Here is a 23,944-nt window from a genome sequence, read left to right as displayed (position 1 = left end):
TTTTCTGCTTGGGAAGCCTTCCCTCACCTTTGCAAGCTCTATTCCATCCTTTGAAGCCCACCTGATGCATCACCCCACCCCAAGGCAGATCATTGCCTCCCTCCAGCTCCCATCACAGCTAGTACAGGCCCTGGGAAGGTGCCTGTCAGGTATGGTATAATGTATGCATGTGCCTCCATCACCCAGCAGGGACTCGGTCTCTCTCACCTGTGGTCCCCTGTACCTCATACTGAACCCAGGGCCAGGAATCCCCATCGAAAAGCTTGCATACAGGTGCCTTCTGACCAGGAGGCACCATGCAAGCCAGCGTGGCCTCACCCATCTCCCCCTCTGCAGAGAAAGCACTAATCACAGTAATCACAGTAGCCCCCGACGTTCAAAAAGCACTTACTAGGAGCTGCACGTGACCCCACTCTCCAGGCACCACCTCCTTTCATCCTTGCAACATCCCTCTAAGCAAGTTACTAGCATTAACCCTGCTACACAAGGAAATCAGGCACAGAGAAGGTAAGTGAGCTGCCCAGGGGCGCACAGCTAATGTGTGTGGGACCCGAAATTCACACCCTGGTGGTATGGTTCCAGAACCTGTGTTCTTAGCCACCGCAGATCCACTGGCAGGTAGGAAGACAATCAGGGAGCCGGTGACAATCTCTGAGTGGAAGAGGAACTTGGAGATTTGAATGGTCAGTGCTTCCCAGGCCTTCTCTTTCCCCAGGTCCCAGCCAAAAACCCAAGAAGAGGCTGCTGCTCCCAGGCCTGCTCCTGTGGGGAGAGCCAGCTGCAAGAAACATAAAAGGGCCGGCAAGCACCTTGGCCCATACAGGGGAGGCACACGGCTCCCTGCTGGGAAGCAGACCCGTGATCTGGGCCTATTCTTAGCAAACCACTGGCTGCCCTCCCAGAGGCCTGGCAGGCAGCAGGCCCAAGCCTCCAGACGCCCTGCCTGCCATTTCCTGACCCTGCGTGTGGACGGTCCATAGGACTGAGGAGTGGCTGGTGGGCAAGGGTTGAGGACAAAGCCCCCAGCTTTCCAGTGAAGGGTGCCTGCCTGCCCAGCTTCCCAAGGCCAGCCACCTGGCTTCCGATGCAGCTCTGGGGGGTCCTGGCCACAGGGAAAGGCTTGTAATCAAAGCTCCACTGACAGTACTCCCTCTGTGCCATATCCTGGGTCACAGGCCCTCTACTGACTTTCTCCTATTTAAACCTCAAAACACCCTCAAGGGCTAGGGGTCACTGGCCCCGTTTTAAAGATGAGGAGTTTGGGGCTAAAGGTAAATTAATGCAGACAAATTAAGTAACTTACCCAGGGCTGTGCAGTGAGTTAGTTTCAAACTGGGTCTAGACGTCGTGCTGGCTCCCAGTCTCCCAGTTGGGCAGAACAGAAGTGATGACAGCCAGAAAGGGGGGGGCCCTTCCCTGGCCAAGCCCAGGGTTTAGGGGAGGGAACACCTGAGGGCAACAGTCTCATCAAAGACAACCCCCTACACCATCTGCCTTTTCTTTTCCATAAGAATGGTCTCCTCCTGGGCACCTTGCTGGCTCAGTCAGTACAGCCCATGACTTTCAATCTCAGTGTCATGAGTTCGAGTCCCATTTTGGGTGTAGAGATTAGTTAAAAAAAATAAACTTAAAAAAAAAAAAAAAAAGAATGGTCCCTTCCCTGCCAGAGACCCTCACTCAGGCATGGGCTCCAAAGAAGAGCCCCGAGCAAGGTTCCTTCCCTACGGAAACCACACAGCCGCACTTCAGGAAACTTCTGGAAACCCAAGGAAGATGAGATTTAAAGGTTCAAGGAGCCCTTACTGGCGCTAGGGCATGTACCTAGCCCTGTAACCTAGGGAGAGGGGAGGTCAAATGACTCTTAGAGTACAAGAGAGAACATCAAGCCCTTTGAGGGCTTCAAACCCCAGTGGGGACCTAGAAACACAGCCACACCACAGATCGCCTACACCACCACCACCTGAAACGGGACAACTTCCTGCTGCCAGGAATCACAGGGATAACCGAGCAGGGCACTCCTCAGGCTACATCCTGGAACCCACCTCTGTCCTTGTCCAGGACTTCCTGTCGGGTAACTCAGCAGGTATATGTGTCCGTTTCCCCAGGAGCCCTCAGCCAACTCCCAGTCTGCCAGCTACTCAAGCCACATCCGTGGGACTCCATGTCTAGTGTCTCAATGTCAGCTCACGTCTGTGCCCGTCATCCATAAGCCTGCCCATCACACATCTGCCTCTCGTGTGGGAAGGTTCCAGGGCCCCCTGCCCCGGGAGACCTTATCTGCTTACACAGTGTCTGTGGCCCATGTGTGGTCCACGCTTATGTGTCCCCTGCCCACATATGTACCCCTGGGTTGCTTGCCCACCTCTGTCACCTTCCTGTATCTGTCTTCATTCACACTGCATCTTCTTCCTCTCAGTCTCTGCCCACATTGCTGCAGACCCAAGCACACTCAGATCTCTGGGCACACCAGTGTCCCCCACCCGGGCCTGGGTGACCCGTGTGTGCCGACAGCTTGGAGGTGGGTGCATTCACAGCAGTGCTCACGGTCCCAGCCACGGGCCATGGGGTGAGCAACACCCTCTCTCAGAACAGTGCTCAAGGCCACGAGCACAATGCCACCTCCACAAAGCGTTCCAGAGAAACAGAAACCTGCCAGGGATGATGGGAGAGGGGGCAGAGCCCCCAGACAGAGCAGAACCTCAGAGTGAGGTCAGTGCTGCCCCGGGACCACCCACATCAAGCTAGCCCTGTCCTACCCACCCCCCCCCCATGCCTCCATCACCCCAACCAACTTCAATATCTGATGGCCAGCAAAGACAGACAGCCTGTCTGTGCTCACAGGAAACCCTGGCTCAGGGCCTCCAGCCTTCCAACCTCATCCGCAGCCCCCCGCAATAGAGGCGCTTCAGTAATGAAGTGCGGACTTCCTCCCTGCTGGCCTCTGAGCCTCCCTCCCATTAGGCTAGACCTAGACCTCAAACCTCAGAGGCCCCAGGGAAGCTGGGGGAGTCCCGTGCTTGGCCTAACTCCAAAAACCAAAAGGGCTTCTTCAGAAATCTACCAGCGGGAAAAAACCTGAGCGTGGGGCTGGGGACACATACAGCCAAGGAAATCTCTGGAACCCCTTTCTGCTCCCTGTGCACAGGGGTGGGGACTTCTGATAACCAGGAGGAGAGGGCTATGGTGCTAGAACATTTTAAACAGATTTAAACATATGCATATGATTGCCTGAGAATAGCACCCCCCACCCCAGCAGTGGCAGCCTACATCACTTATTTGGCAATTAATCATGCGGAGCCTCTTGGCATTTCCGCTATTATTAGTCCGGGACTGGTATGGAAAGCCTGTATCAGCAAACTTTCTGTTTGTCTTGCATTCTCCATAGGGCTGAGCCACCTGAGGACAGCACCCTGAGTCCTCCCAGACTCCCATTCTCCCCAGCAGAGCCAGGGGCCTGGCATGTAAGAGGTGCTCAGTCACTGGGTCCAGCCACTCGAAGCAGAAGCCAAGGACTTGGTGCCTAGACCTTTGGTTGGGAAAGTAAAGAGTGCCAGAAGCTTCCTGAGGCCAGGACACTTTCTTCCATCTCCCACTGCCCAAGAGGTAAGAACAGGTTCCAACCATCCTGGCCACTTTTGAGTCAGGTGCAACAGCTCTCCCACACCCCACTCTGCTTTCTGACAAGTCACTGACTCTTCAGGAAAAAACTCTGAAGATGAAAAGGGATTCTCCCTGGAGTCCCAGGCCTGAAGAGGGACAGGGCGGGAGGGGCTCAGAACCAAAGCTTGAGCCCACTGGGACCTCATAATGTGAACCAGCTCCATGGGCCTCAAGCCCCTTAAAGATGTGTCCAGTGACCCTATGCATGGATCAAGAGTCGGCTTCCCTGCTTCCCTCCTCCCAACTGGGCAGTGAGGCTGCTCAGGGACCGTGCCCCAGGCCTTGTCCCCAAGAGTGGCGGAAACCTTGGCGGAGGAGAGAGATATAGCCCAGCGGCTGGCAAACAACTAATAACCGCCCACTCTTTATTGAGGTCCCACTTCTCTCCCAGGCACCAATACCGTGCGGGTTTGGATGGGAGCCCGGAGCCTCTCCTCTCCGGGAGCCCAGGAGGCGTGCACAGCCGGGGGATGGCGAGTGGGTGGTCTGAGCCGCCCCAGGAAAGGGGGTGCCCAGGGGACTCCGGATCTGCCCTCCCATCGCCAGCCCCGGGACCGGACGCGTGTATACCTGCCAGCCCGCGACTCCGGGGGGCATCCGCGCTCCTGTGTTTGGTGCGCAGCGCCCAGACTGCGGGCGCCAAGACAGGCTGCGGCTGGGCTCGCCCCGCGCGGGCTCCGTCTCGCTCCTCCCAACTTCCCCAGCCCATCCGTGGGCAGAGGCGGCTCCGGAGGCGGTTAGGCCGGGCGCAACGAGGCGAGGCCAGGAGAACCTCAGCCCGCGCTCGCTGGTGCTGGAAGATGCGCGTCCCAACCCCAGCTCGCAGCTCAGCTTCCCGCGCCCGGCGCCCCCCGGCCAAGAGGCGGACCCGGCCCGGCCGCCAATCACCGCTCCAGCCCCCGGCCAGCCCGAGGCCCTGCCCTAGCCGCCGCGGGGGCGGGGGGCTTGGATTTAAAGACACACTCACCCAAGCCGCGTCGGGATTGGCATCCCAGAGCCGCGGCTCGGGGGTGGAGAGGGAACGGCTGGCCCCACCTTCTCCGGCCCCGCTTCCTCTCTCTGCCCGCCCACCCCGCGCTGGGAGGAAAAGTTTGGGGCGGGGGAGACTGCCTGAGAAGCCAGTTCCTCTTCCCTTGTCATTAGTTCGGCTCCTGCTGGAAGATGCCCAAACCCTCCATGCAGCCTCCCTGGCTGGAGAGAGAAGCGAATGCTCTCGGCGCCACACCCCCTCCCAGACTCCAGCTCTCCCCGGCGATCGGCGGGCCGGAGCTTCCCTCGCCTCTCTGCTGTTTAAAGCCCGGCCGGCCGTGCCTGGGCGGTACTCCGATGAGCATCGGGGAGCCTGAATAAATGCCTCACTGTGCTGAGAACCTGAGCGAGACGATCGCCGTGTCCGGGTCTCAGCCACTCCAGTGTCAGCGGCCGTAGAGCAGACTGTCCGCTCGGCCGTGGGCTTCTCCCAAGCCCTGGACGCCCCTCAGACCCGAGGCTTAAAGGGATGAGAGGACAGAAACTTCGGAAGGGGAGGGGACCCTCCACCCCCATCCCCATGAGTGGGGGGAGGTGACTCCCACTATCCTCGCCCCTTAGGTGCAGCGTTCCAACTCCCGACGCCGCAGCCACCCACGCAGGCCCGTGGATGGCACGCCTCCGCCGGCACCCGCGTGCGTTCACTCTCTCCCCGCGGCTTCCCTCGGAGAGATCGGCTTTGTTGTGGTTAGTGAGTCACTTCTTCCCTCTCCACATTCGGGAAATCCTTCTTCCTCACCTGTCACTACCTGTCTGGCCCCCACTCAGAGCAGGAGCAGGAGGTGGGGGAGCCGGATCTCCCCAGGACAAACGCAGCGCTGCCCTCACCTCTTTCCAGAGTCAGGCCAGAGGGCGCGCTGGCCTGGAAGAGAGGCACGCAGCCCCCCAGGTCAGCCCTGGGAATGAATGAGAACAAAAGGAATGGTTGTAGTTTGTGGTTCTCTTATCCAGCCTCCAGCACCCAGGTTTCAAATGCTACATTCAGCAGATGATTTTATGAAATAAGTACTGTGACTTAATATCACCCCTAGTGTAGTGGATGGGGAAACGGAGGCCCAGGGAAGACTTGCCTTCCACTGCAGGCCTGCCTCTGCTGCACCCAAGATATGCCAAAAGAAGGGAAGAGGAAGTCCAGGAGGGGCCAGAGAAGCCTCTTAACCACCTTGAGAGTCCAGCCAAGCTAGGACCAGATGGGCTCACAGTGTACTGGCTATGTGGTGTGGGAAATGTGACATAAGCTCTTTTTCCCCCAAGTTCCTCACCCCTAAGCAGGCCTGTCTGTCTTCAAGGAGGTGTCTAGGGCTAGCAAGTTGCGCATGGTATGCTCCATTCTTGGGCACCATTCCTTTCCTTCCTCCTCTTGCTACAACCCCATAATACCCCACCCACTGCCGGGTCCCCCACTGATGCCTGATGCCCCTGCCTGCCATCCCGAGGGTGCCGCGTTCCTGGGTACTTGTCCCTGGAGTCTGGGGCTAAAGTAAGGGTGCTTACCCCCGCATTAGCATGAGCGCACACAGAAACACACAAACGCATGCGCGGGCATGCACGCGCACATAAATACACAAGCGTGCAAACATGCTGCTCACCCTCCCTCACTGTCCAGCAGAGGCCGAGGGCTGTGTCTGTGTTTATTTCTCTACACTGAGCTCCCGGAAGACAAAATTCTAACTGGTCCCCAGCGCAGTGCCGAACTCCTCCATCTGTATCCACCATGCACACAGTAGGTGTTCTTGTTGAATCAAGCAGAAAACCCCAGAGCAGAGGTGTCCCCAGGAGAACCAACCATCGCAGCCCTTCTAGCTCCAACAGACAGCCCTGAGGCTCGGCTGGTAGATCCCAGAAGGAAAGGGCTAGAGGCCTGAAGCTGTTTCAAGGTAACACCAGGGAGTCCACCGGGCCACAGTGCCCAGTCTCACTAGCCCACACCCAGCCTCTGAGGTTCCACCAAGTCCCTGCTGGTCATGAGGCTGGGGGTCCCCCCAACCACAAGAAAGGCTCAGGACCAGATAGGCCCCACCCTGGGCCTGGGAGGAAGAGAGGGCTGAGTACTGAAGGAGAGAAGAAGGAAGGGACATAGAACAGCCCTAAGTATGAACTACTCTATTCTCTATTCTCTCCCAGCCCAAAGCAGGAGGGAAGATTCCTTTGTGCCAACTCTTTCAGCCCAAAAGGCCCCAGAAGCTTCCTGAGAGATCTAGACGCTCAGAGCAGAAGCCCAAAAGTCCCTGGGAAAGGATCCATGGTCCTAGAAGAGGACCTCAAAATCTAGAGGGCTCAGGACCTACACCCACTCTGCCGGCACACCCTGCCCCCAGCGCTATGACTACCCCACATTCCCCACACACCAGCACCCAAGACATCACTTCATGACTTAAAGAATGCCAGGGCCCCACTGACGGCCCTATACAAGTGTGTGTACTTGTGTGTGCATACATATGTGCTTGTGTTATTCATGTGTAAGCTCATATCTGCAGAGATGTGAATAAGGGTATATGTGTGCACAAGTGTCCAATGGGCATGAGTGTGGACATGCAAGTGAGCATGTGTGTGTAGGTAAGTATGTGTAGCACACACACAAACCAACCTACTGCAGCCCAAAGCTACAAAGAATAGCCAGTAACCCCCCTACTCACACTCCCAGAACTGTCTGTAGCCTCTAAAGTCCCTCTGCCCAAGCCAGCCGGTGCTGGTGCTGTCAAAAGAGAGATCCCATGTCCAGTCCCTGCACAGAAACACAGGCTGTGGGAACCCCAGTTCCCTCATGGGAACTCTCAAGCCAAGAGTTATTGCCTGACAAGCTCAAATGACTCGCCGGGAAGCAGAGGAGCTGAGTTCAAACCAGCAAAGATGAGACTAGACGAACGATAAGAAACAGGTCTCTCTCTGCTCTGCTCCTCGCTCCCTGCCAAGCCCACCACAGGCCGCAGGGGGCTGGGGCCGAGGCAAGGACAGAGTCAGGGCGGGGAGCCAACCCAACCTTGCTCCCCAGGGCACTGCTTTGGTCTCAACCTGGGACCTACATGGGCCCACGAGGTTGGGGGTTTGTCATAGAGCCTGCAGTCTTCCCCCCTGAGCCAGGAGGGCCTCTGAGGCTCAGGTAATCAGACATCTACTGTCTGAGTCCCAGCATAGACCAGTTTCCACCTGCCCTGGTTGCCTGGGGTCCTGCTGCACCTGTCTGGCCTTCTAGGCCCACCGCGCCATCTCCAAAATGTGGCAGCCTTCTTCTGTTCAATCCCGTTTCATGTACGGCCCAGGCCTTACAGACCTGGTCTTCGAGCAGTGCAGTCATGCCTTGGATCCAGCCTCCGTAATGTTCTCTACCCTAAAAGTCCCCACATTTTTCAAGTCTCATTGTCTTCATTTGCAAAATGATGTGAGTGGTTCCTGCCTCCCAGGAGTGTCTGGAGGAATGAGGGGGTGCCTGGTACTCAGCCAGAGCTCACCAAAGGCACCTCTTACTGCGTTATGATTAGTGCCACCCGAGGTTTGCGCTCTGACCCAGCCCTGAACCTGCCAGGGTAGAGGGGTTCTTCAAGGCTGAGTGTGCATTCCACCTCCTCCAGGCACTCTTCCCTGCTGACAGGATCACTCTCTGCTCTGGACTCTTTCCCCCTCGCCTCTGTGCAGGGCCCTGGACCTAAGCACCCCCACCTGACACGGAACACATGTTCAGTAATTGGCATCATAGTTACCAGCCGGATCATTAATTTCATTGCTTGTACTCTTTCAGGTTCAAGGATGACATCTCCCATGACTGAAACTCACACACTGGGCTCCAACTTTTGTGATCAACACTCGAAGTAAGAAATACATTTTACATATGTTAAATAACTTGAATTTAAATAAAATCTTGGAAGAAAAAAAAAGAAATGCATATTAGGTGGGGACCACCACCTACACAAGAGCCATGAAAACGTGTGTGGGTCACAACAAAATGCTTAACCTTCTGTGTGTGATGTCTAATCTATCCTGGTTTTTCCCACTGTAGTACACAAAACTGATTTCACCTGTGGCCTGTGTGTGACAATGCTGTCCCCAAGGGCAGGGAGACCTCACTTCCCTCCTTGACTTCAGTGCCTGCCTGAAGACTGCCCAGGACATATGAGAGGAGGCTCATTCTGTCTCCAGAACATTCCTCAAGAATGACAGAAAGAGTGCTCCATCAGAAGAAGAAAGAAAAGGGAGAAGAAATCCTGGCTCGTTCATTCAACAAATATTTCATTCATTTATTCATTCAGTTGGTTGGTCGGTCAGTCAGTCAACAAACATTTACTATATACCTTCTCTGTGCCAACCCTGTGGTCGGCCCTGGGCAGGGAAAGAGGAAGACAAGGTCCTGCCTTCATGGGGTTGACATTTCTATAAGATGAGGGTGAGGGATACCGTGAACAAGTAAACAAAAAAAGAAGAAAGATCATTGTGGAGGGACTCACACTATGAAGAAAATAGCACAAGAGATCGGTCTAGAGGTGGGTACTGTGGGGCTGCATTAGAAATGACAGAGGCCTCCGAGCCTCTGGTGGCCGTCTATAAAAGGAAAATAGTGACAATTACCTGAGCCGGTGGCTGTGGGCCTCAGGTGGGGCGATGAATTCGCCGCCCTGCACAGAGCGGCCTGTGTGACCCCCATTATCAGAGGAAATAGCAAGGCCTGGTTTGAAGGCAGGTCATGATCAGCTGCATGCAGCATAGCCGTGGGGTCCAGGGGAGGATGAGGGGACAATGCCAACTACAGCACAAACCCAGGACCCACACTCATGTATGGACCTGCCTTTCCCCATTCTGCCCCCGCCTCCCCACTCCCACCCTGCCTACCAGAACTCGGCCTGGCTCAGTCTGAGCTATCCTCTCTCTAAAAACTAAACACTGAAGAGTCTTCTGGTGAGGCGTCCCAGACCACACAGGGCCTGGTACCCAGTGCCCCCACACCTAGCGGCTTTCACCACCCGACCCTGTGCTTTGAAGTGCTCCCAGCTGATCAGACCTCACCTGTCCACGAACCCCGGTGCTGGATCCCACCAGACAGCAAGAGGGTGCAGATGGGAAACCAGCCCCCAGGGAATGCTGCAGGGCCCAGGTCTGTCCAGCTGGGGCAGAGACGGCTCTGGGGGAGGACACTGTCCTTAGGGATCTGCAGGTAACAAGGAGGACCCTGTCTCATGCATCCGAGCTCTGTGTGACAATGTTCTCTAAGTACCTACAAGAATGCCTTACCCTGGGCTCGGGGCACAGAGATAAGCAGGATCCCACCCGCCCTAGGTGCTCACCAACCTGTGGCAGAGACAGACAAGGAAATTGATCACCAGTGCCCTATTTCCTGCAGAAGGCCATGGGATCTGGGTGCTGGGGGAGCAGGGACAGGGGCACTCAGCATGACTTTCCAGGTCAGCTCGGGGTGCAGTGGGTACCCTGCCAGCGCCCTGCCAACTCCAGCCACATACAGCAATTCGTTCCTGTGTGTAATTCGGCATCAGACAGACCTGACTTTTAATTCAGTTTCTGCCCCTTGTTAGCTGTGTAACCTCAGGGAAGTCTCTAAACCCCTCTGAGCCTCTGTTTCCACATCTATAAAATGGGAATAGTCACATCTACCTTGACAGGGTTTTTTAAGCTCTTAACAATGAGTAGTTGGAAAAGAAGCTCAGTACCTACCAGCAGTTGTGGCTACTGTCACCATCAGAAGATTCCTCCGAGGCCTTGTTCCGAGGCCTTCCCTAGCCAACGCTTGCTTGGTGCCTCCCTAGAACATTCAGGGAAACCCCTGCCCCCACTGCTATCAGGAGGGAGCTCCCAGTGGTCTTGTGCTGGGTCTCGCAGCAGAATCCCAGGCCCCGGACACTGGGAATAATGAGGCAGGAGGTGGGGAGAGCGTGAGAGGGGGTCTGCCAAACCCTGCGGCAAGGAGATCATCTACTCCTGAATAAACAGGCTGTCACCCCTTCCCTCCCTCCCTCTCTTTCCTTTAAATAACCCAGATCTGTTGCCCAGTTGTCTCCAAGCAACGTCACTTGGGCTCCCAAGGATGCCTCACTCTGACAGAGTCCTTTAAGAAGATGCGTAGGGGAGGTGGGGGGCAGGGCGGGGGTGAAGGGAGCTACAGAGGCCCGACACAGCGTCTTCCCAGGACCTCCGAGCGGCAAGCTCCTGGGCTGCCCCTTCAGCATGCCAGTGGGCAGGGCTGGCTTACCAGACCCTCCTGGAGGAGAGACCGAGGCCCCCAGACTTACAGGGAAGGTCTCAGGCTCCAAGCAGCTCGGGACACACAGGAGCCAGCCGAACGCCTTGGCAAGTTCGCTAGCCCAGGTTCAGCCTCCTGGGCTCTAGTCTCAGCGTCAGTACTCACCAGCTATGTCGTCCAGCCCGGTCACTTACCCTCTCAGAGCCTCAAAGAACCTTAGTGCTAGAAGACAGCTTCTGGCAGTGGGGGGTGGGGTAGGGAAGGGGCACTGTCACACCCTCCAATGACATCTATCCAAATGACAACCATACAGACTGCTTCGGTGGCTGCACCTCCGGGAGTTCCGCCTATACTTGCACACACACACAAACGGACACATGGACAAGGGTGCGCATGCTTCGCCATGGTGAAAGAACGGGAACAAACGAAATATCCACAGACAGAGAGCTGAAGGCTAGCTAGACTGCAGCTTCCAGAAACAGGAACTGCCATGCCGATGTCTTAAAATATGAGGTGGGTGTATGTGGGCTGATGGGAAAGGATGCCTAGAGGCTGGAGTAAGGTCCACACGTGGACGTGGACACGACAGTCAAGGCAGTGCTGTCCGTGATGGTGCAGGGCTGGAGTCAGCCTCAGAGGAATGGGTAAGTCACAACTACAGAATCCTGTGCAAGTTATACCCCACAATCCAGGGGTACACAAGGAAGTGCAGAGCGAGTGTGAAAATGCAATATTCTAGGATAAACTAAGAAACAGAGCTCAGGGGCACCTGGGTGGCTCAGTGGGTTAAAGCCTCTGCCTTTGGCTCATGATCTCAGGGTCTTGGGATTGAGCCCCACATTGGGCTCTCTGCTCAGCAGGGAGCCTGCTTCCTCCTCTCTCTCTCTGCCTGCCTCTCTGCTATTTATGATCTCTGTCAAATAAATAAATAACTTTTTAAAAAAATCTTTAAAAAGAAAAAAGAAAGAAACAGAGCACAACGGGCCACACAATACCATGGATGGAAAGTAACAAGACTTATACCCAGAAAAACATGAGAGTGAGGATGTGTACGTTATGTGAAAACATTTGTCAAACACACTACCCTGGGTGCTTATGAGAAAAAGGAATGAGATGAAGGGAAAAGAAAACAAAGAGAACAACACCAGAGAAAAGCTTCACGTGTCTCAATGATGAGAAGGTGCTGTGGGTTCAGGGAAATCACCCATTCAACTCTGAAGCTGAGTGAAGACAGTACGAGGGGAGGCAATGGGAGGGAACCAGGGGAAGAAAGTACAGGACAGACTTTCCGATGTTTAACGCTTGAGGGGCTGCCAAAAGGGTATGAACATACATAAAGACAATATATAGATAATATAGATAATATATAATAATATATATCTATTTTTTCTATATATAGATAATAGATAACATAACATATCTATATATACCTATATATCTATAGATATCAATATATACATAGATATTCTATATATGTTCTCTCTATATATGGGATATATATGAACATACATACCTGAATATATATATGAATATATATAAATATACATATTTCTCTTACACAAGCGCATGCGCGTGCACGCGCACACGCACACACACACATTGAATGTCTCTGAAGGACACCTGAGAAACCAGTAACTTTCATTGCCTCCACGAAATTGGGTGGCTAGAGCCTCCAGCGGAAGGGAAGGTTTTGCTGCATACCTTCTCGTGCATTGGAATTTCGTTCCACATGGATATGCTATCTATTTTTAAATATATTTTTTTAAGTGAGCTCATAGATGTGTGTACCCATGCACAGTGTCTGTTGGCTGCAGAAGAGGCTGGAAAGGGGACTCAGCCCTCGCGGGGGAAATGGGACCCGAGGAAGGTCAACCGACGTGCCTTCTACTCGCTGTCCTTTTTTTACCCCGTACATCGAGGACACATTCGGATAACTAAGTCATTTTTAGTTTATATTTTGAACATTTTGTATACGTGCCAAAACAGACGAGTATGCTTGATTCTATGTCCCCATCATTCGATTAGAACAACCATCACAATTGGGCTGTCCCGGCTTCATCTCCTATTGTCTTTTTTTCTCGTTCGGTTTTCTTGCTGGAGGATTTTAAGGCCACCCCTCGACACCCCCCCGCATCAGGATCGCATGGACGTCATAAAGGCAGCTAAAAGGAACAAAGCCTGAGGAAGGAGTCAGTGTATGAAATCCCCAAATGTAGTGGTCCCTGCCTCCACTTGACTGCTCCCAGAGACCAGGAACTCACTACCTGACCCAGTCCCCTTCTTTGTCCTTAATGGCCTAGAACTAAGCCTCTCAGAAAGGACAGACACCACCCCACTCACTCTTTACTGTCTTGGAGGCGCCCAGCAGCGGACCCGGTCAGCTCAAAGCCACAGGGAAACAGGCCCGCTCGTCAAGGGCTATTCCTCTCCAAAGCAAACTTGGAAGCAAAATGGCACACCACACATGTTCACAGAAACCAGAGGCCCCTGCATTGTGGCAAGATCTGAGACAGGCATTCACTGTCCTGGCAGTCAGGGGGAGACCTCGGGCCAGGACTGGATAGCTGTTCCCCGGCCTGCCTGTGTGCGTATTTGAATCTCCAGCAAGAAAGTTTCAGCCTCAGACCCCCAGGCTCCACTCCAGGCCTCGTAAGCTCAGATCCCCAGGGCGGGAGACTGGGAAAGCCCCCTGGCTGGTTCCAAGGCTGTACTTGAGCTGGTATTTGGGGAACCACTGGGCCAACAACCCTGAGGCGCTCTTCCAGCTGCAATCAGCCATTTCCAGCTCCTGGCTGCCTGCCCTGACGCTAAGACTCCGGCCTCCCCCACCCATCAGCATGGATGAAACACCCCCACCTGCAGCTTATAGGGCACTGGGTGGGGGGCTGCCAACTCCTTTTAAGAGTTCGTTGGCCCAGGGGCACCTGGGGGGCTCAGTTGGTGAAGTGTCTGCCTTCAGCTCAGGTCATGATCTCAGGGTCCTGGGATCAACCCCCACATCAGGCTCCCTGCTCGGCTGGAAGTTTGTTTCTCCCTCTGCCTCTACCCCTGCGCGCACTCTCTCTCTCTTTCTCTCTCTCTCATGCTCTTTCTCAAATAAATAAATAAAATCTTAAAAGGAAAAACAAAGCGTGCAGGCCATGGCTCAGAGGGGCATGTGCAGCTCCGACCCCACAACCAAATCCAGGGCGCTTCCTGGAGCCAGACACGGCAGATTCAGAGATGGCATCTTGCTCCCTCCTCTCACCATTTCCCTCCTCCAGGGAAGGACAGACTGAGCATTCCCTCTGTGTCACAGTTCATGTGCCTTCACTCTCTGAAGACTTGCTTCTATCCCACAAGGCAGGAGTCATCTCCTTTAACAAAAGAGGAAACTGAGGCTCGGGGACGTGAACTAACCATCCCAGGGGACACAGCTGGTAAGAGGCAGATCGGGGATCCTTACCAGGCAGGCTGATTTCAGAGCTCACCTTTCTCTACCCACAACACTTGGCAGCCCCCACGTTCCAGCAATCCGAGTAAGACATCTGAGGTCCCCTCTGGCCTGCCACCCAAAGTGAAGGTACCACTTTTTTTTTTTTTAAGATTTTATTTATTAATTTGACAGAGAGAAATTACAAGTAGATGGAGAGGCAGGCAGAGAGAGAGAGATAGGGAAGCAGGCTCCCTGCTGAGCAAAGAGCCCGACGCGGGACTCGATCCCAGGACTCTGAGATCATGACCTGAGCCGAAGGCAGCGGCTTAACCCACTGAGCCACCCAGGCGCCCCTGAAGGTACCACTTTTTACCGGATATTAGTAATGACCCACTGGAAAGCGGACGGCGAGGCGGTTAGCCTTGCCAGAGGCTTACTGGGAGAATGCACATGAAAGACTGTGTGAAGAGGCAGGAGTAGGAGGGAGAGCATTCAGGGCGCCCTCCAAGCCTGACACTGAAAGCGGTGGGGAAGGGGAGGTTGCGAGAAAGAGCCTGAGACCTGGCATAGGCCTGAATGCATCGTGGCCAGGCCGAGAGGGCAACCAGAGCAAAGCCTGCCCAGTAAATCTGTCCTGCTTCTGGCAAGAGTGGCCCAACTAGTGTCTCACCTGGGCTCAGCCACTGTCTGGGAGCAGCCCTGGCAGATGGTGGCCTGCATGTAAATGCAGCAGCAGACCCCAAAGGTGTGGCCACTGGGAGCAGCCAGTTCTCTGGAAGGGAGCTCAGAGCAGCAAGCTTGGGCCCAAGGTCTAGAAAATGCTTTTCGGGGGGCACCTGGGTGGTTCAGTGGATTAAGCCTCTGCCTTCGTCTCAGGTCATGATCTCGGGGTCCTGGGATCGAGCCCCGCATCGGGCTCTCTGCTCAGCAGGGAGCCTGCTTCCTCCTCTCTCTCTGCCTGCCTCTCTGCCTACTCTGTGTGTGTGTGTCAAATAAATGAATAAAATCCTTTAAAAGAAAGAGAAGGAAGGAAGGAGGGAAGGAAGGAAGAAAGAAAACGCTTTTCGAGTCACATACAAAGCACTTTCTCAAATGTACCATGCTGGGACGTACCAAACTGGGTACATACCAAACTGGTACATACCAAACTGGGACGTAGCTGCCACTCCCACATCCCAGAGCAAGGAGGCTCAGATGGTGATGTCACTCATCTGAGGAGGGCTCTCCTGAGTCCAAACCCTGCCATGCTCTGTCCATGACGGCAGGTCTGCAAGAGGCCCTGGGCAGGCCCTGGGACAAAGACAAGAACTTCCTGAAAGAAGCTTTCTTCAAAACCTTGCCTGGTGCCCCTCACCCAGCCTTGTTCCCAGCGAGACAGGCAACCCCTCTAGCTCAATGGAAAATCAAGGGCCCCTGCCCAGACAGGTCGGGTGTTCAAGGCCCTGACCAGGCTTCTGGAGACCCAAGCCCCTAACCCAGCGCCTGCCTCACCATGTCCACATTGGGCAACTCAAGGGACCTCTGTGGCCTCATCTGTTAAACGGAGTCAACAATTCTTTTCTTACACAGAAACACGAGGTACCCTCCTCACACCCCATCTGTGGCAGGTAGTAGACAGGCTGCCCATCTGGCAGTGGGTGACAAACTCAGACTTCTCTGAACTCTGTCAGAATGAGCCCCGCGGTTCCCCTTCCATGGAACATCAGAGTTGAGGGATCCTTGACAAGGACTTAATGGAACCCCCCACCACCTCACCCAAGAATGTTCCCACAAGCGCCCTCTCCTTCTCGGGGTGCTTAGAGCCACACCGTGTTAGGCTTCACATCCACAACCTCATTCCTCACTTTAGAACGTCTATCCCATTATTATCCCTATTTTATGAAGAAACAGAGACACAGAGAAGTTGAGGAACTCACCCAGTGGCCCCCAGCCCTCTCTGACTCCAGTGCCCTGCGTCCAGCCAGAAAACGGCCGCCCAGCTGTAATCCTCCCAGGGACAGCCAACTCACTCCCTAGGGAGCCTTCCCTGCTGAGCTGTGACTGGCATGAGGAGGTCTTTTTTCTTTTTCCTAACACAAATCTGACACCCACTTCCCAGACACTCCCCTCAGTCCTCAGCAAGTCCTTTTGTCCCCCACCCTGTGGCAGGACCAGATCACGTTGCACTGAGCACATCTTTCTTTCAATATTTGAGAAACACCCATCTCATCCCCCAGCCCCAGATGTCTCCAGCTGTTAACACCCCCAAGGCCTTCAAAGCTGGTGGGAACCTCCAGAACCAGAAGAAACCTTAACAATTATTGCACCTTCAGACTCCCCCAAGAGGTTCCTTCCCAAGGGGGTCGAGAGGAGAATGAAACCTCTCTTTCTTTCACCACTCAGCATGCCTCCAACCCCCTAGGAAGCTGGTCTCCCAGCTCTGACCTCTCACCTAGCTGACATTCGACATTTAAAAACCTCTAGACAAATCTCCTGGTGGGGCCATTGGCCACCTCCCAGCCTGTGGGGAGTGCCGTGCTGAGCTGCCGCTGGCCCAAGGCAGTAAAGGGGTTAAAACGCCCTCCATGCCAGTGAGGGGAGAGTGGGAGCAGCCAGGATGGGGGCAGGAAGGAAATAAAGAGCCCAGTGCTGGGGGTCTGGAAAACCCCAGCAGGTCTTGGAGGTGAGCATGGGGAATGTTCCACTCACGAGGCCCGGTTGCCCACAGCTCCCTTTGTTCTACCTTCCCCCACTTCCCCTTGGCTTCCCCCAGATTCCTCAGGGAGGGCCACCTCCTGCCTCCTCCCCAAAAACCACTATTCCAAAAGCCTCCGAGAGTCAAGGTGTAATGGGTAGAGAGTTCCATTGGGGGAGAATGAGAAAGTTCTGGAGATGGACGGTGGTGACGGTTGCGCAATGTGGGTGTCCTTGCTGCCGCTGTCGATCCATGTTATATTATGATCCATGTTATATTATGTGTACTTTACCACAGCTTTTTAGGAAGGATAACCCACAGAACGGAGAAAATCGTCACCACACCCACACCCACACCAAATGCCTCCCCAAGATCTCAAGGTCCAGCTCTGAGGAAGGAAGACTAGGGTGTGGGAAGCAAAGAACGTGCACGGCCCCCCGGCGGGGGGCGGGACCTAAAAGAAGGGGGGGGCCCTTTTCCCCTCCCTTCTCCTTGATAGCAGCCCTGGAGCACAGAACTCCTGTTGGGCCAATGAAGGCCAGCAGCCCCCCAGCCCCAACCCCAACTGAGCAAGTTGGGGAACAACTCAAATATCCACCAAGGGGAGAGTAGACAAATCATGGAGTCCTCTCATAATGGAATACCCCCCAGCAACTAAAATGAACAAACTCCCCGTACAGTATCCTGGGTGAGTCCCACAGACTCCATGAGCGAGAGAAGCCAGGTAGAGATGAGAAGGTGGCAGAAGATGTCCTCCTCCACTGAACTGAGGTCCTAGGACAGGTCACACTAGGCTGTGACCACTGAGGTCAGAGAGTGGTGACCCCCAGGAAAAGGGTAACACTGATTGGGGAAGGGCGTCCTGAGGGAACCTTCTGGGGCACTGGGCATGTTCCACATGTGGCACCAGGTAGGGGCTACAGGGAGGCACACATCCGTGAAAGCCCATCAGCTTGAAACAAATAACACATTATATGTTAAAAAGGAAAAAAAAGAAAGGCCCATCAGCTTAGGACTGTGTCCTCTCCCTCAGCCCCTTCACCCACGGAGTTCCAGCCTAACTTGTTTGAGTTCCCTCAATGGGCCAACCATAGGACCTCCTCAGGGCCTTTGTACTGGCTGGTCCCTCTTCCTAGAATGCTCTTCCTCCAGGCCTTCTTCCTTCCTTCTGCTTAGACCTTCGCTCAAACACTGCCTCCTTGGAGCGGCCTTCCCTGTTGCTCTACCTGAAGCCCCGGCTCATTCCCTCACTGTTGCCAAGCCCTGCATAACCCCCGGCATGGCCCCCATCACCATCAGATGTTTATGTCTCCCCCCCATTCCCATCCCCCAAGGATGTCAGCTCCATGAGAGCAGAGACACATCCCTCTGGGCTCGCATCTGGACTCCACGCAGAGCAAAGCCTGGCTGTACAGTAGCAGCCGCTTAATAAGTCTTCATGGGACGAACAGGCCATCTCTAGGGCAGGTCAGATTATGCCTGACAATGTCACTCTCTTCAAGGCGGGGAGAAGGAATTCATTTTTTGTGTGTGTTCAGCCACCGTACACACATGCCAGACCAGCCACTATGTGCTGGGTGCTACCCAAACTCCAGAGGGGTTCACCATGGGGCAAAGGAGAAAGGCCTATACCAGACACGGGCCAAAGGTGCGTGTGCCTGGGGCTGGCTCAGCCTCCCTGTCCCCAGAGCAGGGAAGGTGGAGGGAGCTCTGAGTATGGCCATGGCTGCCTGAGCCAGCTGAATGTCTGGGCTGCAGGAAGGCCTGTGCTTTGGCAGGAAGCCTGCTCCTTCTAAAAAGCCAGAGAGCTCGGCCAAGGCCAGCCACTGTCCCCCTGCAGGCCTCACCCGCCCCCCGCTACCATGGCAACCTGTCAAGTGGTCCCGAGCTCAGGGGGCACATTGCCAGGAGGGTGACAGGGCATCTGCTGGGCTCCCCCGTCCTGGCACGGAGGGCACCTCAGCCCGCCAGAGCTGTGGCTGGGAGCGCTGCATGCTGTTCCCGTACTTTCCCTGGTGTGCGTGTGTGTGCCGTGCACACGCATGTGGGAGGTTGCCCAGTGGCACTGTGGGTAGTCTCTCTCACACCTGCGACTGGGGGTTCTGGCGGGGGGTCAAGAATGGTTCCATTGAGCTGTCCTTCACTGAGCCTTCCTTCTATACCAGGCCCCGTTCTGAATACTTTCCACAGATTTCCTCAGTCTGGTGTCATAGTGACCCGAGGAGGCAAGCGTTAGTCTCACTTTTACAGAAAAGCAGCCACAGATTGGTTAAGTGACTGGCCCCAGATCTCACAAGGAGTCAGCAACAGGGCCAGGATGAGAACCCAGGCAACTGGGCTCCAAAGCCTTCGCACCAACCACCAGGAGGACGGCCTCGCCGCACGACCAAGTCACCTTGTTTCTGCTAGTCATTAGTTCTGGAGCTCCTCACTGTCACCAAGGGAGAAAATGGGTTAGAGCCAATCCAGACCTCTGCAGGAGATGTGGGCCAAAATAACCACAATGCGATACTTAAAAAACAGGGGGAGGGCGTGCCTGGATGACTCAGTAGGTTGGGTGCCCCTGTCTTGATCTCAGCTTGGGTCATGATCTCAGGGTCATGAGATGGGCTGATGTGGGGCTCCTGGCTCCACGCGGAGTCTGCTTGACATTCTCTCTCTCCCTCTGCCCCTCTCTCCCTGCCCCCCCTCTCTCAAATAAATGATCTTTAAAATATATATATATATATAGCCACGATGCGGAGATGCAAGTTTCAGACAAGTGTAGGGGGAAGACTGCCTCCCACACCTGCCTTTTAGATCTCCAGCTGGGGGGCACCCTGGGATACCATGAGCAGTCCAGGAATAGGAGGCCTGATGAAGTTCTGTCCTGGGAGGCCACCTGCTGGCCAGACAGCAACAGGACAGCCTGGGCAGCCAGCCTCCCCAGGCCTCCCTCGGGCCAGGGAGCTCTTGGGGGCCCACGGTGCGCTTAGCACCGTACTAAGTGTGGAAATGCAGAACAACACAGAGGGTAACATCAACAGCCCTGGGGGGGCCGCTTACAGTCAGGTAATAGAGGCTGGCATAAACCAAGAGCCCCATGAGCAAAGCCGAAACTAGAGCTGACAAGTGCTCGGAAGGGAAAATACAGGGTATTTGGAGGGAGTGTGGGGCTGGGGGTCCTTTTTGGACAGGAAGGCAGGGGGAAGCCTTGCTAAGGAGGTCATATTTAAGCAAAGACTTGAAGGTCGAAGAGGTGTCTGCGAGGCAGCATGGGGAAAAGGGCATTCTGGACAGAGGGACAGCAGGGTCAAAGGCCCTGAGATGGGGAGAGGCTCGTCGAAGCTCAGGAACTGAGAGAAGGCTGGCGTAGCCAGAGAGCAGTGGGGTCCACAGGAGATGGGGGGCAGGGGCAGGGTGGGTTTCAGGAGCTCGTATTTGATCCTAAAGGCAGTGGAAGGCTCTGAAGGGTCTCCCTAAGGGAAGGGCTGCCATCCTATCTGACAGCAGCTCCCCAGAGAACTGGATTATGGGGGGAGGAGGGGGAAGACCAGCAAGAAGCCACTGCAACTGTCCAGGCAAGAGATGGCAGTGGCTGGGACCAGGGTGATGACAGGGAAGATGGAGAGGAGCAGACAGGTTCTAGAGAATGATTTTGAAAGCAAAATCAACAGGGCTGGTTTTGGATTGGATGTTGGGGTGTTGAGGGAACCAGGGTCGAGTAACTGGGTCGACAGAGGGGCTCGAGTGAAGTGGGAACAGCAGGCAAGGAACACAGAGAGAGCCCAATCTTGGATGGGGTGGGGGGGTCAAGATCCCCCCCAAGGGAGCCCAGGGGAGCCGCACCGATGGACAGTGGATCAGAGTCCTGAGCTCCGAGGAGTGGTCTGGGCTAGAGAGAGGCAGGGCACCTCGGGTATCAGGTGGAGTTTAAAGTCTCCAGGAGAAGCGAGTCGTGGGAGGACAGGAGAGCCGTCAGAGCTGAGTAGGTGGGGTGAGGGGAAGCGAAGAGGAAAGAGGCTGAGGACAGGGACCGAGCAGGGACAGCCAGGGAGGTGGAAGGGAAGCTGAATGGGATGAAATCCAAGGGGTAGGGAAGGGTTTCAATTGTATCAAAGGCTGGTGTGAGGTCAAGTAGGCCTAGAACCAACTTGGCAGCAGAATCCCACAACCCAGGTGGTTGGGGACAGCGGGAGGCACTCTTAGGGGTGAAGAGTGACCCTGGGTGGCGGGGGTTTCAAGGATTGCGGGGAGCAGAACTCATCAACAACTTGATTGGGAGGAGAAGATGCCGCAGCTAGAAGGGAACTGGGGTGGGCAGCTGTAAAGACGGGGTGTCAGGGCACCGTGGTGCTGTGCTGATGGGATTAGGGGCACGGAGGCGAATAGAGGACACTGGCCAGGCTGCAGGACCCAGCAGCTTTCCAGAGCCCCTTCTGCTCCATCCCCTTCCCCCTGGTTTCTGCAGTCCCTCCTGTAATGACCACCCCTTCCTCTGATGAGGGAAATTGAGCCCATAGAGAGGCTCCAGGTCACTCGAGGGCTCTGCCCAAGCTGGCTCCTTCCATAGCAGACAAAGGGGGTAGGTGATGGGGGAAGGTGGGGAGGTTTGTCAGGCTGTTGGGAGTCCTGGGAAGACAAGAATGTGGTCATGGGAGCCCACTGACCAGGTCTGGGTGCTCTTCTCTTCCTGCCAGGCCTACACACACACACACACACACACACACACACACACACACATAACCCTGGGCAGTGTGGCAGAGGACAGCAGACAGAGAAAGTACCCCAGAGAAATGACTTGTTGTGGGACTTGAGCCTCATATTGTTGAGGAAAGGAGCCGTTAAGAGAAAATACAAACCTACTAAGATACAACAGGGTGGGGGACCTTGGAAGGGTCTGAAGCTTACACATCATTAGCTTCAGCGTAACTCCACCTGTGGTTGCCCTGACCTCAAGCAAGTGATGGGACCTCTCAGCGCCCACTCTGCGAGCTGAGAGCACCAAATGAGACAAGTGTGCACAGCGCTCCCGCGGGTCTGGCTCGGGCACGGGTGCACTGTGGCAGACTGTGGTGACAGCTAGCGTAGCCCAGGATCCCCTGAGGCTGGGGGTGTGGGGACCCCTGCTCTCGGTGCGCTCAGAGACAGCAGCAACTCCTGGGGGCAGGAAACACTGAGGAGGAGGAAGAGGGGGTGGTGTTGTGTGTGTGACCCATGTCTCCTGTCATATCCCTTTCCCAGAGCTAGCCTGGTACTTCCTGGGGGCTCTGCAGATGGTCCTGAACTATGACTTTATCCTCGGGTCCCCTGGTCTACAGAGCAGGACCTGCCACCCCTTGAGGCCGGCTGGCAACAGGAGAATTAGGCTATTGGACAGAGACCCAGAGTGGGAATGGGACGGGGGAAGGGGGACACATCCAGCCACCCCCAGGGAGCCCTGACCACCCTGCTGCCCCATCCGGGGCTCACCTGGGAGTACCCCCCTTTGGCGGGGCTCAAGTCCAGGACCCCATGGTAGTGACTTGACCCACAGGGCTGGGGAGATGCCTGCTGGGCGGTGCCAGGACGCAGGAGCCACAGACAGGACTGGGGTGACTCCACAGCGTCCTCAGGCCAGGGCTCAGGGTGGGGGCGGCCCAGGGAGGGGGCGGCCCCGGGGACACTCACCGCTGCCTCGGGCCTCCTGTCCAGCGGCGCCACAGCCGCTCTGCCTGCTTTCCTACAGAGACAGGGCCTGCGAGGCACCGTAGGCACTCAGCTCGGTCCCACGGGGTCTGCAGGCTCCAGACGCCTGGGCTGTGCCAAGGGCAGGGCCCGGTGCACCAGGCGACTGGGCACCGCCCCCTCACATCCCTTTAAGACCCTTCTCCAGAAACAAGGAAGCAAACCAGAGGCAAGCACACACACTGAAGGGCACGGGTTCAACTATTGGGCCAGCCGGTGCTCCCTTCCTTGGCCTTGGCCACCCCCTGTGACAGCAACCAACCTGTGGGGGCGGAAAGCAAGCTGTTTGATAAGAAAAGTACCCTTTGGGGCCTCATTTATTAGCAACTACTGTACACAGGGCACTGAGTGCAGGGGTCAAAAGGCGACTTCTGTCCCCCCGGAAGCTCATAGTCCAAGAGGAGGTAGGTCATAGGGGACATGACGTAAAGGCCCTGGAACCATGCCAAATGCAGAAACAGGCTCCCTGAAGCCATGTGCCCTAGTCAAGGTCACATGCTGGTCTGGACTGAGCTGAAAGGAGATCCTAGGTGTCCCAACTCCCTTCACCTCCCCCAACATACTGCAAGTCTAATTGGTACTAATTCAAACCAATACTGTCCCCTGCTCCTGGCTCCCCTGACCTGAGCGGGATGGATGCCCCAGCAGGGCAGGGCCCTGTTAGTTTCTATTTCCAGTCCTACCAGTTCCACTAGGGCAGCTCAGATACAGGCCAAAAAAGGGAATCTTTTTAAATCTTAAATCTTACCAGCGGGGAAAGAACAGTGTTCTGAGGGTACAGCCCACGGGAAGGACGGAAAAGGGGAGCTAAGGGAGGAGGTGGTAGAAGGGAGGGAAAGGGTGCTGCGAGCCAGGAGTAGGAGCTGGGCCAGGGGGTCCCTGCAGGGAAGCCAGCGTAGCCTTTGTCTCACCTCCTAACCCTGGTCCGCTGGCTCTGAGTCTCAGCTGCCAGGGGAGTGACTGGGGTGTGGGGGGTGGATATGGAAGCTGCAGGATAAAGTGGGGGCATAGGGTGGTTTTGTCCATATATAACATCTTAAATCCAGGGGACATGCTCTCAGCACTGGATTACCCAGTCCCTGTCCCCCAAAGATGCGAATGTAGAAAGTTGGCAATGAGGCACAGGGCCTCCACCCCCCGTGCCTGTCACCCTCCCGACAGAGTGAAGAAAAGACCAAAAGAACACCCGGGGGTCTTAACTGTTTGTCCCTTTCCAAATGATAGGATAGAATATGAGGGTTCAAGTCGAAACAGACCTTGGCCCCAATTCCGGCTC

The 23,944-nt window shown here is 55.3% G+C and overlaps 1 protein-coding gene and 1 long non-coding RNA gene across 2 annotated transcripts in view; one reads left to right on the top strand and one right to left on the bottom strand.

The window, feature by feature from the left end:
• PALD1 (phosphatase domain containing paladin 1) overlaps window positions 1-4,354 on the bottom strand; it is a 69,102-nt gene extending 64,748 nt beyond the window's left edge. The window contains exon 1 of the mRNA XM_004769519.3: window positions 4,231-4,354. The gene's annotated coding sequence lies outside the window, so the exon portion shown is untranslated. The remainder of the gene's footprint in view (window positions 1-4,230) is intronic.
• Window positions 3,321-8,902, top strand: LOC106003495. The gene is made up of 4 exons (XR_001176016.2): window positions 3,321-3,603; window positions 5,251-5,376; window positions 8,426-8,495; window positions 8,684-8,902. It is a non-coding gene; the product is annotated as an uncharacterized LOC106003495 (long non-coding RNA).
• The last annotated feature ends 15,042 nt before the right edge of the window (window positions 8,903-23,944 follow it).

Source organism: Mustela putorius, unplaced genomic scaffold, assembly GCF_011764305.1.
Source record: "Mustela putorius furo isolate JIRA1106 unplaced genomic scaffold, ASM1176430v1.1 tig00000698_pilon_pilon_pilon, whole genome shotgun sequence".
Lineage (NCBI taxonomy): Eukaryota > Metazoa > Chordata > Mammalia > Carnivora > Mustelidae > Mustela > Mustela putorius.
This window is presented reverse-complemented; position numbering and strand designations above follow the sequence as displayed.